This window comes from Myotis yumanensis, unplaced genomic scaffold (genome assembly GCF_028538775.1).
Source record: "Myotis yumanensis isolate MYYU_CA2020_CCGP unplaced genomic scaffold, mMyoYum1.0.hap1 SCAF_2, whole genome shotgun sequence".
Lineage (NCBI taxonomy): Eukaryota > Metazoa > Chordata > Mammalia > Chiroptera > Vespertilionidae > Myotis > Myotis yumanensis.
The window spans coordinates 212,467,362-212,481,677 of record NW_027223753.1 but is presented as its reverse complement, the minus strand read 5'-3'; positions in this window follow the sequence as shown (position 1 = coordinate 212,481,677).

Below are 14,316 nucleotides of genomic sequence, written 5' to 3'. Positions count from 1 at the left end.
ATTTTTCACTCCCAAGCGCCGTTTTCTAAGACGATGCAGCTTTCGGCGGCATAAATAACAGCTTTGTTTGAAAACTCCTGAGGCAGCTTTCCGTTCTGCCTCCTTCCCACCTCCCTGCCACCCAGCCTCCCGCCTCCTCCCAACCACACCTCTCTAGAAATACTCGATTTCTTAATGAAAACCATATTTTAAAAAAAAGAAAAGAAAAGAGAGGGTCCGCATGACCCGCCGAAACGCCTGGACAATCTTTACTGTCAGCTTCAGACGACACGTGTCTTATGAAAGTCTGGGGCCCGCTCGTCTGGCAGAGCGCGCGGCGTCCCACATCTTTATGAGAAAGAGGGACAAAACTTCTGTTTTTGGCATTTTATCCTGGAGTCTGTTTCCAGTGAGGAGGAAAAAAATAGCAACGCGGAGTCTAGACAGAAGAGATGGGGGTGAAATCTGGAAGCCATTCGCCCGGCGAGGGCAGCGCAGCCACCGGCCGCGGATCGCCTTACACGGCCTAATTACACATGAAAAATGTGCGCATCGCTGCGCTGGCTGCTCGGAAAAATAGATGCTCCGAGGGCGCGCGGGGCTGCGGCAGCCGTGCCCCGCGTACGTTCTGGCCTTGGGTTATCTCACTCCCTGCTCTTGGCATTGGGGTGTTTTGTTCCAGGGAAGCTGTACTCCTCTGACCCCTCCACGCATTTGCAGTGTGTTCTAAGTTAGGCCAATGGACACAGTCTAGGAAGAAGGTTTAGATGCTACAGCACGTTCTATGGGGGATGCAGTCAGACACATTTCTATTTGTTTTTGTTTGTTTTGTTAACTCTCACCCGAGCATATTTTTCCATTGATTTTTAGAGAGAGCAGAAGGGAGAGGGAGAAGGAGAGACAGAGAAACATCTATGTGAGAGAGACACATCTATTGGTTGCCTCCTGCATGCACCCCAACCAGGGCCAGGGAACCCGCAACCAAGGTACGTGCCCTTGACTAGAATGGAACCCGGGACACTTCAGTCCGCAGGTTGACGCTCTATCCACTGAGCCAAACCGGCTAGGGCCACATTTCTATGGTAAAGACCTTGCTCGAGATCAAGATCAAGACTGAGGTCCGCTGGGCTCTGCAGGACCTGACTTAGGGTACTTCGGTTTGTTGTCAGAACGATAACTTTAAATCGTGTGCTGGGCCTGCGCAGGCCACCACAGCCTCTTGCTGGGCATGGTCCTATGTTGTGTGCAGGATAATGATTTTCTTAGGAGTCCTTTAATATGGTGTCTTTTTCCAAGAGTTCAAAGCATTTTTCAGATATTAACATTCCGTCACATACATTCCTGGGGCTCTGGGAGGGGACGGGGATGGGGATGGGGATGGGGCCAGGAACCGAATCTGCAGAGGGTGCCGTGTGCAGCCTCTGATGCCCCGGGTCTCTCCGCACGGAAAAATGAAAGGAAAGAAGAGATTCCGAACCGACCCTTACATAACATGGCAGAGCTGGCTGGTGTGTGTGTGTGTGTGTGTGTGTGTGTGTGAGTGAGAAATAGAGAGAGCAAGACAGAGGTAGAGAGACATGGAAAGAGAGAGAGAAACAGAGAGACAGAGAAACAAAGGCAGACACATACAACATACAGAGAGAGAGAAAGAGCGAAAGACAGAGAGAGAAACTGAGAGATATAGACAGAGACAGACAGACAGGGAGAAATACAGAGATAGAGAGACAGAGAGACAGAAACACCAAGAGAGAAAACGAGGCATACAGAGTAATAGAGAGAGGCAAACAGATAGGGAGAGAGACAAAGAGGCCGACAAACACACACACAGAGAGAGAGAGTGAGTGAGAGAGAGAGAGAACCAGAAACACAGGGAGAAAGAGACAGAGGGCAAGAGAAACAGAGACAGAGGCAGACAGGGAGAATATGACTGTTTTCTTTTCTTTCAGAGAGGGGGAGAGAGAGGGGGGGGGGACATAAATGATGAGAGAGAATCATTGATTGGCTGCCTCCTGCACGCCCCAACCTGGGGATCGAGCCCGCAACCCAGGCATGCGCCCTGACTGGGACTCAAACTGTGACCTCCTGGTTCATAGGTCGATGCTCAACCACTGAGCCATGCTGGCTGGGCTATGACTGTTCTCTTAAGTGAGAAATGCAATAAGTTTTAGTGACCTGCCTGAATTCTCACAGTGGCTTTTATGGTTGAAACCAAAATAAAGTAATTCCTATCATCTCCTTTATGCCCTCCACTAGGCTGCTGAACAGAAGAACATGTTTCACAAGAATAACGGTGCTCACGACCTGCCAACATGTACAACTTGTTTTTACACTTTCTACGTTCCTTCCTGCTGACCACCGTTCTCTCTCCAAATCTTTGCTCTGGACAAAAAGCTCATTCGACTCCATCCTTATACAGTGTCAGGACACAAGGAGGCCCCAAAGGGAATCCTGCCACTACCATGAAGCTGTGCAACTTTGCACAAGTTCCTTAAGCTCTCTGGGCTTTATTTTCCTTGTCTATAAAATGGAGATTTAAAAAATATATATATATATATATATATATATATATATATATATATATATTGATTTCAGAGAGGAAGGAAGAGGGAGAGAGAGAGAGAAACATCAATGATGAGAGAGAACCATCGATCAGCTGCCTCCTGCACACTCCCTATTGGGGATCGAGCTTGCAACCCGGGCATGTGCCCTGACCACGAAATCAAACCGTGACCTCCCGGCTCATAGGTCTATGCTCAACCACTGAGCCACGCCACCTGGGCTACAATGGAGATAGTAATACCTTCCTTGATGGGCTTTTGAAAATCAGAGATGACCAGAGGCACAATGCCTGATGGGTAGGAAGAGCTCTTGAGCCAGAGGCTTTGTGATGACGGTGGGAATTTCACAGCCAGGCTCCCGCCCCGCCCGCCACGTGCTGTCCAAGGGCCAGAGTGTGGGTCTCCATGGCTGTCACTCTCCGCAGACAGTGCGAGTGGGCCGACATTCCAGGCCGTCCCCCGCAAGCAGGTTCTCAGAGCCAAGCAAGTCTGAGGTGGATCACTGGGCTCCGGGGAGGGAGGAGGGAGCATCATGGAAGCCCGGGCCCTGAAGGATGGCTTGGCCGAGGGGATGGTGGCGGCCTCGAGAAAGGGCAGCTGGGGTTGCCGTTTCCCAGCATCTGCTGACAAGCTCCGGCCAGCCCGGAGGAAGCGGGTGGGTTTAGCCAGAAATAACCATCTCCTCTCCGGACCCTCAACAGTCCCTCAGTAAATACATCTGGACAGTGCCGCCGTCTTAGGACCAGTTACTTCTCCTGTGCTGTGTTTCATTCCGCACACATCACCATTAAAAAGTTTTTTAATAAATGAAATAGTTGCCCAGCTGGCATGGTTCAGTGGTTGAGGGGCGGCCTGTGAATCAGGAGGTCGTGGATCGATTCCTGGTCAGGGCACAGGCCTGGGTTGCAGGCTCCATCCCCAATGGGGGGCATGCAGCAGGCAGCCGATCAATGATTCTCTCATCATTGATGTTTCTCTCTCTCTCTCTCCCTCTCCCTTCCTCTGAAATCAATAAAAATATATTTTTTAAAAACTTAAAAATAAATGAAATAGTTGTTAAGTACTGACAAGGCAATGTAGCCACTATTTTCCAGATGACCAACAAAAATTGAGCGAGTTACATACAACATACGTTGCCTATGTTTATATGTAATGTGTTTCATATGTCTAACTATGCATTTTTTAAGATGGAAGAATGGGTAGATACACCCCAAATTTCTAACTGTGATTTCCCCCCAGGAATGGGGGTCAAGAGGTGATGCCAGACCCCCAGGTCCCAATGTCACTTTGCACTTGACTGACAGCTCCTCGGCTGTCCAGCATGGCTGTCAGCCCACCTAATTGACCAGGTCCAGTCTAGCAACCACCTACCACGACTCAGCCGAGCTTCTGCTATTATTTCTATTTCTCGGGGATGGGTAGGTGTCCGAGCAGCTGACCAGAGGAAATGAATCACTTCCTGTGGTCATCCCTCTGCCCACAGTTGTGCTATTTTTAACCATCTGTAGAAAAATCACAAATCCAACCCTGGGCGTGTATATTATTTGTTTAACAAGTTCCCAAAAAAGCAAGGTGGAGGAGGCAGAATCGAGCCAGTGGGAGGGGACAGCTGAAAACTCCCCTGGACAAGGCAATCTTTCTGTGACTTCCTTTTGGAAAACTTGCCACAAAGAACAAGACTAATCTTTTCAGAATCACTTCTTAGAGTAATTTTTCCACTGCCTATGGAGGAGACGACTGTTGACAGCCAAACACTGCCAGCTCCCACAGTGCCTGCAGTACATGACTCCGAATGCTCAGTGAGCACAGATGATGTGCGGAAGTCCTTCTGTCCTTCATCAGTGCTGTCCTTCCAGTTCAAACATGGTGTCACCATTGACACAAACCCTGGGCATGATGAGACCAGCCCTGTGAAATGATGCAGTAAGAAAGGTTTGCCTGTGTGTGAAGTGCAATGTCACTCCGACACGGGAGGAAGTAGCCTATCAGTTTGTTGGGGCTACCATAGCAAACTACCACGGTCTGGGCAGCTTCAAACAACAGAAATTTACTGTCTCACAGTTCTGAGGCCAGAAGGCCCAGGTGGAGGTGTGGGCAGGGCTGGTTCCTCCAAGGCTGAGAGGGAGACTCTGTCCTTAGCATGTCGATGGTCATCATCTCCCTGTGTCCTCACATCGTCCTCTGTGTGTCTGTCCTAATTGCCTCTTACATTTTTTTTAATATAATTGTATTGATTTCAGAGAGGAAGGGAGAGGGAGAGAGAGATAGAAACACCAATGATGAGAGAGAACCATTGATTAGCTGCCTCCTGCATGCCTCATACTGGGGATTGGGCCCACAACCTGGGCATGTGCCCTGACCGAGAATCAAACCCTGGCCTCCTGGTTCATAGGCCGATGCTCAACCACTGAGCCACACCAGCCGGGCCTAATCTCCTGGTTTAATAAGGACACTGATTCTATTGGATTAGAGCCACCCAATGACCTCATTTTAACTTACTTGCCTCTGGAAAGATTCACTCCAAATAGGGTCGCTTTCTCAGGTGCTGGGGGTCAGGGCTTCCACGTGTGAACTGGGGGGACACAATTCAGCCCGTCACAGGTGGAAAGTCAACGCAAGAGCTAAATGTCTCTGTGACGTTGTAACTCCGTCACACACCAGGGTCTTCGCCATCAACTCTCTATCTAACCCCTCAGGCTGTCGTCTTCCATGGTCACCCCCACCCCACGTGCATGGAGCCCAGCCAGCCAGGGGGAGCCCAACACGAACCCTAAACTGCAGCCACCACTGCTTGGTTTCCTCCAACCGGTGCTCTTCCTGATGACACTTGAGATGTTCCTAGCCCTGCACTTCAGGAAGATGGCACCACACCTGAGGACTGTCTGTCACTTAATATCCACAACACACTACAAACGCCGGCAGTGGGCTGGGCGTCCGCCGCTCTCCTCCGGGACTGCCTGGAAAGGAGGCGGCAAACTTCTGTTAAGGGCCAGAGAGGAGGTTTGTTGGGCTTTGTGGGCCATTTGGCCTCTTCCCAGCTTTGGTGTGAAAATAGCCATAAGAACATGAACGAGTGGGCTGTGTTTCAGTCCAGCTGCTTTGGTAAACACTGACATTTGACTCTGATATATTTTGCGCTTGTCACTAAATATTCTTCATCTGATTCTTTCCCAACCATTTCAGGGTATCAGGTGATTCTCGGCTCACAGACCATTCAAACCCGCAGCGAGTCCCATGTGGCCAAGGGTCTGAGTGGGCAGCCCCGGCCTTTCATGCTCCTGGTGAACAAACCACACTCACCTCCACCCTTTGCTCGTTTCTTCCTTTAAGGTCCCGACCTGTCCCTCTTGGTCCCCATTGACCAGCTTGTCACCACGCAGCCGAGTCTTTCCCACTGGCTTCCCGACAGGTGTCGACTGGAACACATCCTGTGAGATGACAGCTGTGTGCCCCATGGGGAGGCTGCTCCACCGTCGCCCAGGTCTTTGCTCCCCTCCATTTCTGTCTCTGTCAGGAGCAAGGCTTTTCCGTGCTCTGCTCAGGGGTGGTGGCGAGAGCTGGAACCGCTGATGGTTGGCAGGGCCGGTTCTGACTCTGAGAGGAGCTGAAAACAGCTCTCAGTTGAGCCAAAGCATTAACACCATGAAATTCCTACTACACAGCCTGCGGCCCTCCTGCCCGCCCCCTCCACCCCTGCGGGCAGCAGCCCTCTCATTCCTCTCCAGCCATTGCAAGCTCTATCTTGTGTCTGACTTGCCAGCTGGGCCGGGCCCTGGGCAGCACCCAGTGGACCCTCCCTGAACACCGGCTGGGTGGGGGTGGATCACCCCTGGGTGAAAACGTCTCCTTATTGCAAAAGCCAATTCTTGAACAACGGTTCCCCTCCCCTCTGTGCCAAAGGCCAATCCGGTCCTTTCCATGAAAAAGAACAATTAGGGAAAGTTCTCGGGTGTGGACTGGGGGCTCAGGTTTGCAGGCTACACACTCGGAGGCTGGTAGTGTTATTTTCATCCCAGTAACTAATTAATTAACAAGTGAACTTCCAGTACGTGCACACCAGAGGTGTTCGCCTTTTGGAAGAAATATAAGGAATCATGAAGCCTAGGCTCCGTGACAAGGAATTTTCAAACAGCTTTAGAACATTTGACTTGGACCCAAATGAGCACCGTCTTCTTGAATCCTGATACTAATCACGTTTTAATCATGCTCACAGGCTGCCGGTGTTTGACAAATGCAGGCCTTCCCATGGGGTGTTTTCCCCCAAGGCCACATGCTGTGGTGGGAATCAGCCTGGCCATGCTCAGACCCAGCCTCACAGCTCATTCTTCGGCTCCATCTCGGACTAAAGGCTTCGAGGGCGAGGCGCTGGCTGGAGCTCGCCGGGAGGTGCCCTGGGCGCAGACAGTGGTCGTGTGGAATGATGACTCTCCTTGCGCTGTCAGAGCCAGTGACTCTTCTGGGCAGGTGTGCGCAGGCAGGGCCCTGCCGGCTGGACCTCTCACGGCCTCGAGGCCTTGGCAGACCCTGGCTTTGCAGATGGAGGCCTTGCACCGGATCTGTTTGCTCTCGAGCGCTCCCTGGGTGATTGTAACTCGCTTGCCAGGTCACCGGTCCAGGAGCAGCCAGGGCCTCTGGATGCAGTGGTGAATGCTGCTTTGTTCTCCCTGCACCAGGGTGTGGCACGGCCTCAGGCAGACACCCCGGGGCTGCCTGGCCTGCCCTGGGCCCCTTTCCCCGAGCTAGGAGCTCAGCTGACCTCAGAGCAGCTTTGAAGCAACGAGGCTACAGAGCTCCCTGGTGAGAGGCCACCGTGAGAACCTTGACCACGGAGGCAGGAGCAGCACTTGGGGTGGCAGGAAGCTGACGGACCTGCAGGGATGCGACACTCCCAGCCCTCAGGTGGCATGTGTGTGTCACCTCCACCAACAACACCCCCAAATGAGAATGCCCTGGCAGGTGATTGTGGGTGACAAAGAAGCAGACCAGGAGGGGCTGGTTACGCCATAAACTATGCATGCCTTCGCCAAAGGATAAGACATCTTATTCTGAGAACCTGATCATTGTTCCCATCCTCTTGGTGATGCAGTCTCCACCCGCACCTCCGACTTCCTGAGGTTAATTTTTAAAAGATTAAAAATATTCACTGCTGCTGCTTCCAGGGCATGAAACTGCTCAGGGTGTGAACTTAGGGTGCAGCGCCCCAAGAAGTCTGTGGGAAACGGTATTGATCTGATTCCAAGGACTAAAGGAAAATGCAGCGTTCACGAGTTACTAGGCAATGTTCTGCCAAGAAACCGTCTGGAGTGCCCAGGTGCTAAGCTCGACTTCATCTAAGGGAAGGGCATTGACCCCGCGGGCCCAGCCCCGATACCACGGCCCTGTGCCTGATGCATCAGCTCTGCTGTTGCGAGGGGAGTTTCTCAAGGTTTACAGATAAAATGAACTGAATTATCTGACTCTTCTCACCATGGGTTAACCAGCCACCAGCCACCTGATCAGGGCCAACCAGCTACCAGCCACCTGACTCTGGGCTCCACATTCCAACTAAATACCAGGCTATGTACTAGTCTGCTCAGACTGCCATAGCAAGATACCATAGGTGGGGTGGCTTAGACCAGGGAAATATACTTTCACACAGTTCTAAAGACCGGCAAGTCCTATCAGGCCCGGTGGGGATCCTGGTGAGGGCTCTCTCCCTGGCTTGCAGACGGCCGCCTTCTTGCTGTGTCCTCACATGGCCTCTCCCCAGTGTGTGCCCAGGGTAAGACAGGGAGCCAGCTCTCTGGTGTCTCTTCTTATAAAGACACTCACCTATCACATTCCAGCCCACCCTTTTGACCTTATTTAATGTTAATTACGTCCTTCAAGGCTCCATTGCCCAATATATAAAAAATGTACTTTCTTAAGCCACTTTCGCTCTTCATTCATTCCTGTCACTTATTTAATACCTGTTCACTGATGTTTCCACGCACCAGGTGCTGGGATCTCAGTGGGGAGCAAGAAGCTGCCTCCCAGGGAGTGGCCATCCTGGGGGAGGGCTCAGACCAATAAACCTGAAAGAAACAAAAACCGTCATGTGATACATCCCACAGTGAGAATAAGCGACTTTTCATTGGTGCCCAAATTTACATTGTGTGTGTGTATTTTTAATCTAGATTATTGTCTCTGGTAGAAAGCCTAAATCTATCCTTTCTTTAAACTTTGCCAAACAGGACAAGTATCTTTCAATTTTTGGAAAAGTGATGCCCTCAATAGTTTTAGACTCCACGCCCTCTGCAGAATTTAAACATTATTCTTGCTGCTCTTTGTTGTTCATCCTAAGTCATAACAGCCACGGCCACACGAGCTGGAACTGAACAAAAGGGTGGGTGTGATTTTAAAATAAAAGAGCATGAAAACAATTTCTTCTCGGAATAAGTGTGAAGCACCACAAAGAAGCCATTGTTTCTTTCTTTGCTAATATCATTTTAATATGTGACCTCTACTTTTCTCCCCCAGATCCGTGGCTCCGGGGAGAAAACAGTGCTGTGAGGAGGAAGAGACGCGGGTGGGTAGAGCCATTACAAACTTGACATTTCTAAACTGGGCCTGACAGTGGAACTTTGAAAATATTTATCTATCAGAAAATAGTTTCAGCCGTGGGCAATTTGGTGAAAAGGTTGAGTTGATGGAAAAACCATAACTCAGCGTGACTGGCTTTCATGTAAGATGTTCTTGAAGGCCGCAGGATAGCCAGCGTTTCCAACAACCTGGAAAATTCAGACCAGCTTGGAAAAATCGCGGGGGGCTCGGGGAGGTGGCCAGAGGGCTGTACAGGAGCCGATAAATTTATGTGCTTTAGGGATTTGGGTTTTAATATTAGATTATAGACGAAGGCAACACGCGGGCTAAGTGGTTCAGCAGGTCTCTCTGCCTGTGCCTGATTCCCCCTCCCCTCCCGAAGGCTGGGACAAGTTCCCAAAAGAAGGTGTTCGGTGTGTCCAGATGTGATTCTCTCCCATTTGCATTTTTTTGGACAAAACGGTGTATTTCTGTGTCTCCTTTACATCGTTAATAAGAACTCTGCCAGGGGAGGGCTGGCCGGTGTCTTGGTATTTTTGTGTGGCTGCCAAGCCTGAGACAATGGCTTGCCATCCTGGCCACACTCGGAACATCGGCCACCTGCCATGCTCCCCCAGCTGCCCCAGCTGCCCTGTGCTGCTGCTCTGAGAGGTGGCACTGCCTGTCTGGGGCCTCCCTCCTGCCAGCCCCAGCTAATCTGTTGCTTTGGCCTCTGCGCAGGCCACGGGCTGGGTCACTTGAAACTCTGAAGCCATTTCCTCTGCCTCTTCACCTGCAGCTGCCCTGAACCAGCTCTCTTCTTTTTTATTTTTTTAATATATTTTTATTGATTTCAGAGACGAAGGGAGAGGAAGAGAGAGAGAGAAACATCAATCAATAATGGAGGAGAATCACTGATCGGCTGCCTCCTGCAAGCCCCACACAGGGGATCGAGCCTGCAACCTGGGCATGTGCCCTGACCGGGAATTGAACTGTGACCACCTGGTTCATAGGTTGATGCTCAACCATTGAGCCACGCTGGCCAGGCCAGCTCTCTTCTTGAACTGTCTTGTGAGCATGATCATATTTTGTCTTGTTCCTGCTTTCACACCAAAATAAAAGAAACCTACTCTCCCAAGAACAATCAATCCGAGGAACAAAGGAGAAGTACACACGCCTTCATCCCACTGGTCCTCCCCAACACATCTCTCGGCCTTCCTTCTGTCCCCCAAGCTGTGTGCAGAGTGGCCTTAACCAGGCCCCAGTGCTCAGCCCCCCTCCCTGCTGCCTGTGGAATAACTTCTAAACCACAGCATGGTTTACAGGCCCCCATTCACCTCCACAGCCTCAGGGCTCCCACGCCCCATGATGCTCTCTGTTTCCACCACAGCCACGTGGGTTCTGTGCCCTCTGCAGCCTGGCCCTGGAACACCCTAAAACCCAGTGCTGTTATAACTCCTGTTCCCCGTTCAGCTGGCCAACTCCCACTCCCTCCTCCGGGTCACGGCTTTCCCTAATGGCTACCCAGCACTGGCTTCAGCGCCCCCTGGCACCTGGGGCTCTTTGCCTCTCCCTGTTAGGCTTGGAAGGCAAGACTGTGTCTTATCCCCTTGTCTCCTCGCAGACCAGCACTGTGTTGGGCACAGGGAAGCGCTGAACCAGCATTTGATAAGTGGATGGATATAATCACAGGAACCGGTGTCTAGATGAAGCCATGTGAAACTGCTGACCTGTGATCACTTTGGACCCTACAAAACGGCAACTTTATGATTCCATCTAATAATCAAACGTTGGGAAACAGTGGTCACTGTCCCCGCATTAAAAAGTGTTAAAAGTTGCTACTGAAAGGCAGGGATCTAGACTTCATGAAGAGATGCTTTGGATAACTTAGAACAGGGTGTACAGGAGGAAAGGGAAAAAAGGATTGTGGGGGGAGGAGGGAGAGAGAGAGCAAGAGAACAGGCATTTCCAACCAATTATATGCTGGAATTTTTCCTGGTCTCCCAATATTGCCCCTCAGACTTCCAACCCATCTGGAGAATTCTCTCTTCTAGACGAAGTAGAATCATGCCAACTGTGAACTCTGCCCCCGACATTCACAAGGAAGCCTGTGAAAGCAAGCAGCTCTATCGGAAAAAATTCTCCCAGTCAGAGAAGGATTCGCTCTTGCTCAGTCTTCAGAGAGCTCGACAGCAATGGGGTCCATAGGCCAAATGCATAGTATATGGTGGGTTTATAAAACTATGTGCAGAGAAGCTGGATTCTAAGAGGAAAATAAGCTCAAAATAAGAAATGAGAAAACACGAGGTGGTGTGATTTGGGCGGAAGCTGAGACTATGTCTCCTGTCATGAGCAATTGGGAGTTTGATGGTTTAAAAGGGAAAGGACCTGGCAGGCTCCTCCCCGCACAGGAAAGGTGCTCAAGGGCGTCTGTCCAACCCTCAGACTACGGTCCAGTCCCGGGGAGGCTGAGAGCGTCTGAGCAGCAAGTACAGTTCTCCATGGCGACAGGCCTCCTGTCAATCAAATGAGACAACTCCTAAAACTACAAATAGGAAACCATCCCCAAAGCTGAACTGCCATGTTGTGAGAGTCATGTGCCCTGGTGTTGCTCAGACTCTGCTTTAGAAAGATGCTTCTAAGAGGTAGTAGGTGTTCCCCAGTGTCACCACAACACACATCCATGCAACAGATTGCAAAAGTCAACCAGGAAAACCACGACAGCCACAAGCCCAGCATCCGTCCAGAACTTGGCTGTGGGGGGCAAGGGCCCCACAACGAAGGAACAAGGACCCTGGACCTCCAGGAGTTTGCCTTCTTGTGCAGGAGCTGAGCTGACAGGAGTCCCTGAGGCCAAAGGAAAGGCCAGGCTCAGAGTGAGGAGGCGAGGAGATGGCCGTGGGGAAGGGCTGGGGTGGGGAAGGACCCCGTGTGCTGGGAGTCTAGGGAAGTGGCAGCGATGAGGGCGGAAGCCTGGGGAGACATCATGCAGGAGACAGGAGTGCATCCGCGTTCAAGGTGATGACTGAGGCGGGGCCATTTCTCTGATTTCCCTCTTAAAGAAGCATCCTCCAAAGGAGAAGGGGGTTGGGCTGTTCTACGCCTTGGGCCTAATCAGAGATGAGAATTTAACTGGGGTTTTGGAATCTAATAGCCTTTGGGATGATATGAAGTCACATCCTTTTAGGACATACACATAATCACCTTTTTTATTTTAATATATTTGTATTGATTTCAGAGAGGAAAGGAGACGGGGAGAGAGAGAAATATCAATGAGGAGAGAGAATCACTGATGGGCTGCCTCCTGCAGGCCCCACACTGGAGATCAAGCCTGCAACCCGGGCACATGCCCTGACCAGGAATGGAACTGTGTCATCCTGGTTCATAAGTTGACACTCAACCACAGAGCTACACTGGCCAGGCTTGTTGTTTTTGTGTGTGTGTGGTTTTGTTTATTTGTTTGTTTTGTTTTTTTAAGAGTGTTCTCCTTTTATGGATAAATTTATCTCATTTACTTTTATTAGAATGTTTAGAATTAGTTTTAGTGTTTATTGCCTTTAACACTTTCTGGGTGTTTTGTTTTTTTTTTACCTTTAATTGAAGCATAACATAAGTACAAAAAAATGAACAAATCAAAAATTTACATTGGAAGGATTTTCAAAGAGTTAATGCACCTGAGGAACCTGCACCCACCTCAAGAAATGGAACGTGCCCATCCTTTCAGAGGCTCACCTGTGACCCTTCCCGCCACTGACTCCCCACAGGTAACCGCCAGCCTGACTCCTAATGCCTTAGATGCGTGCTGCCTGTTTTTGAACTTTATATAAACGGAATCCTATAGATACACTTTGCCCAGGATCATGCTTAAGAGATTCAATCCTATGGCTGCCGATGGCTGTATTTTATTCATTCTTATTGCTGTACAGTATTCCCTTTTGTGACTCTGCCACAACCGATTTACCCATCGCACCGCTGAAGAGCGTGTGGCGAGGCTCCTGTGTGGGGCTGTTATGAGCGCCACTAGGAATATTCTCCCACTTGTCTCCTTGCGAGCACGTGTATGCATTCCCGTCTGGCACAGACCTAGGAATGGGATCGCGAGGCCACGGGGTTTGTGAGCTGTCAGACCCAGCAGGCTCTGCCAAGCGGTTTTCCAAAGCAGTTGCACAGATTTCTATTCCCACCAGCAGTCAGAAATCGGTAAGATTTTCTTAACAACAACAACAAAACTCAAATGTTCCCCCAGGCAATAAATATAGACTGAAGACAGCCTTCTCTACCAAGGCAGCATCGCCTGGCAGCTTGAGTATTTCTGTTGCTTCTTTAGAACAAAAGTAAAGCGGGAGCTGCGTGGTTCTTGAGAGGAAGGAGCCCCGAAAGCAGTTTGTTCCGATGAGCGTGAAGGACTGCTTTCCAAGGTGAATGAATAATGGAGCATAAATAAAGGTCGATAAAACGGCACAAAATAACAGCTCAGAGTTGCCCAGACCACGCCAGATGGCGGTGAAGGGAGCCAGATGTTTCCAGAAAGTGCTGGTCCTTGTTTTGAACTCAGCTGGCCCACGTCTGGGCGAAATTGTACATGTCAGACTCTCAGGGCGATCTGGCAACGACGCTGAGCCCGCTTTTCGAAGAAGGATTGATTTCCGTGGATGCATCGGGGAGAAAATGCTGACGAGAATTTTAAAATTCGTAGGATAAATCTTTTTGGAGCTTTTTCATTTTTTTTATTGGTCTCCAGAGGCAAATTCAAAGAAACCAAAATTGCAGAAGATGTAAATGTAATAGATGTAGAAATGCGCAGTCTCTTCTGGAGAGCAAGCAGACCTGAGATTTTATCAGGAAACATGTTTTTTATCCTCACCCGAGGACATGTTTTTATTGATTTTTTTTTTTTTTTGAGAAAGAGAGAGGAAGGGGGGCGGGAGAGAGAAAGAGAAACAGCCACGTAGGAGAGAAACTTCCATCGCTGCCTCCTGTACCGCCTCCCATGCGCCCCCGCCACCCCCCAGGGATAGAACCTGCAACCTGGGTAAGTGCCCTGAACGGGAAATGCCCCACAACCTTTTGGTGTTCAGACGATGCTCCAACTAACTGAGCCACCCGACCAGGACCTGATTTTTTAACTTAAGTAAAAATAAGACTTCACATTTAAGAAACTTTCCCCTCTGAAAAATTTTCCATTTTTTAAAATTTCATTTTAAATACTTATTTTATTGATTTTTTACAGAGGAAGGGA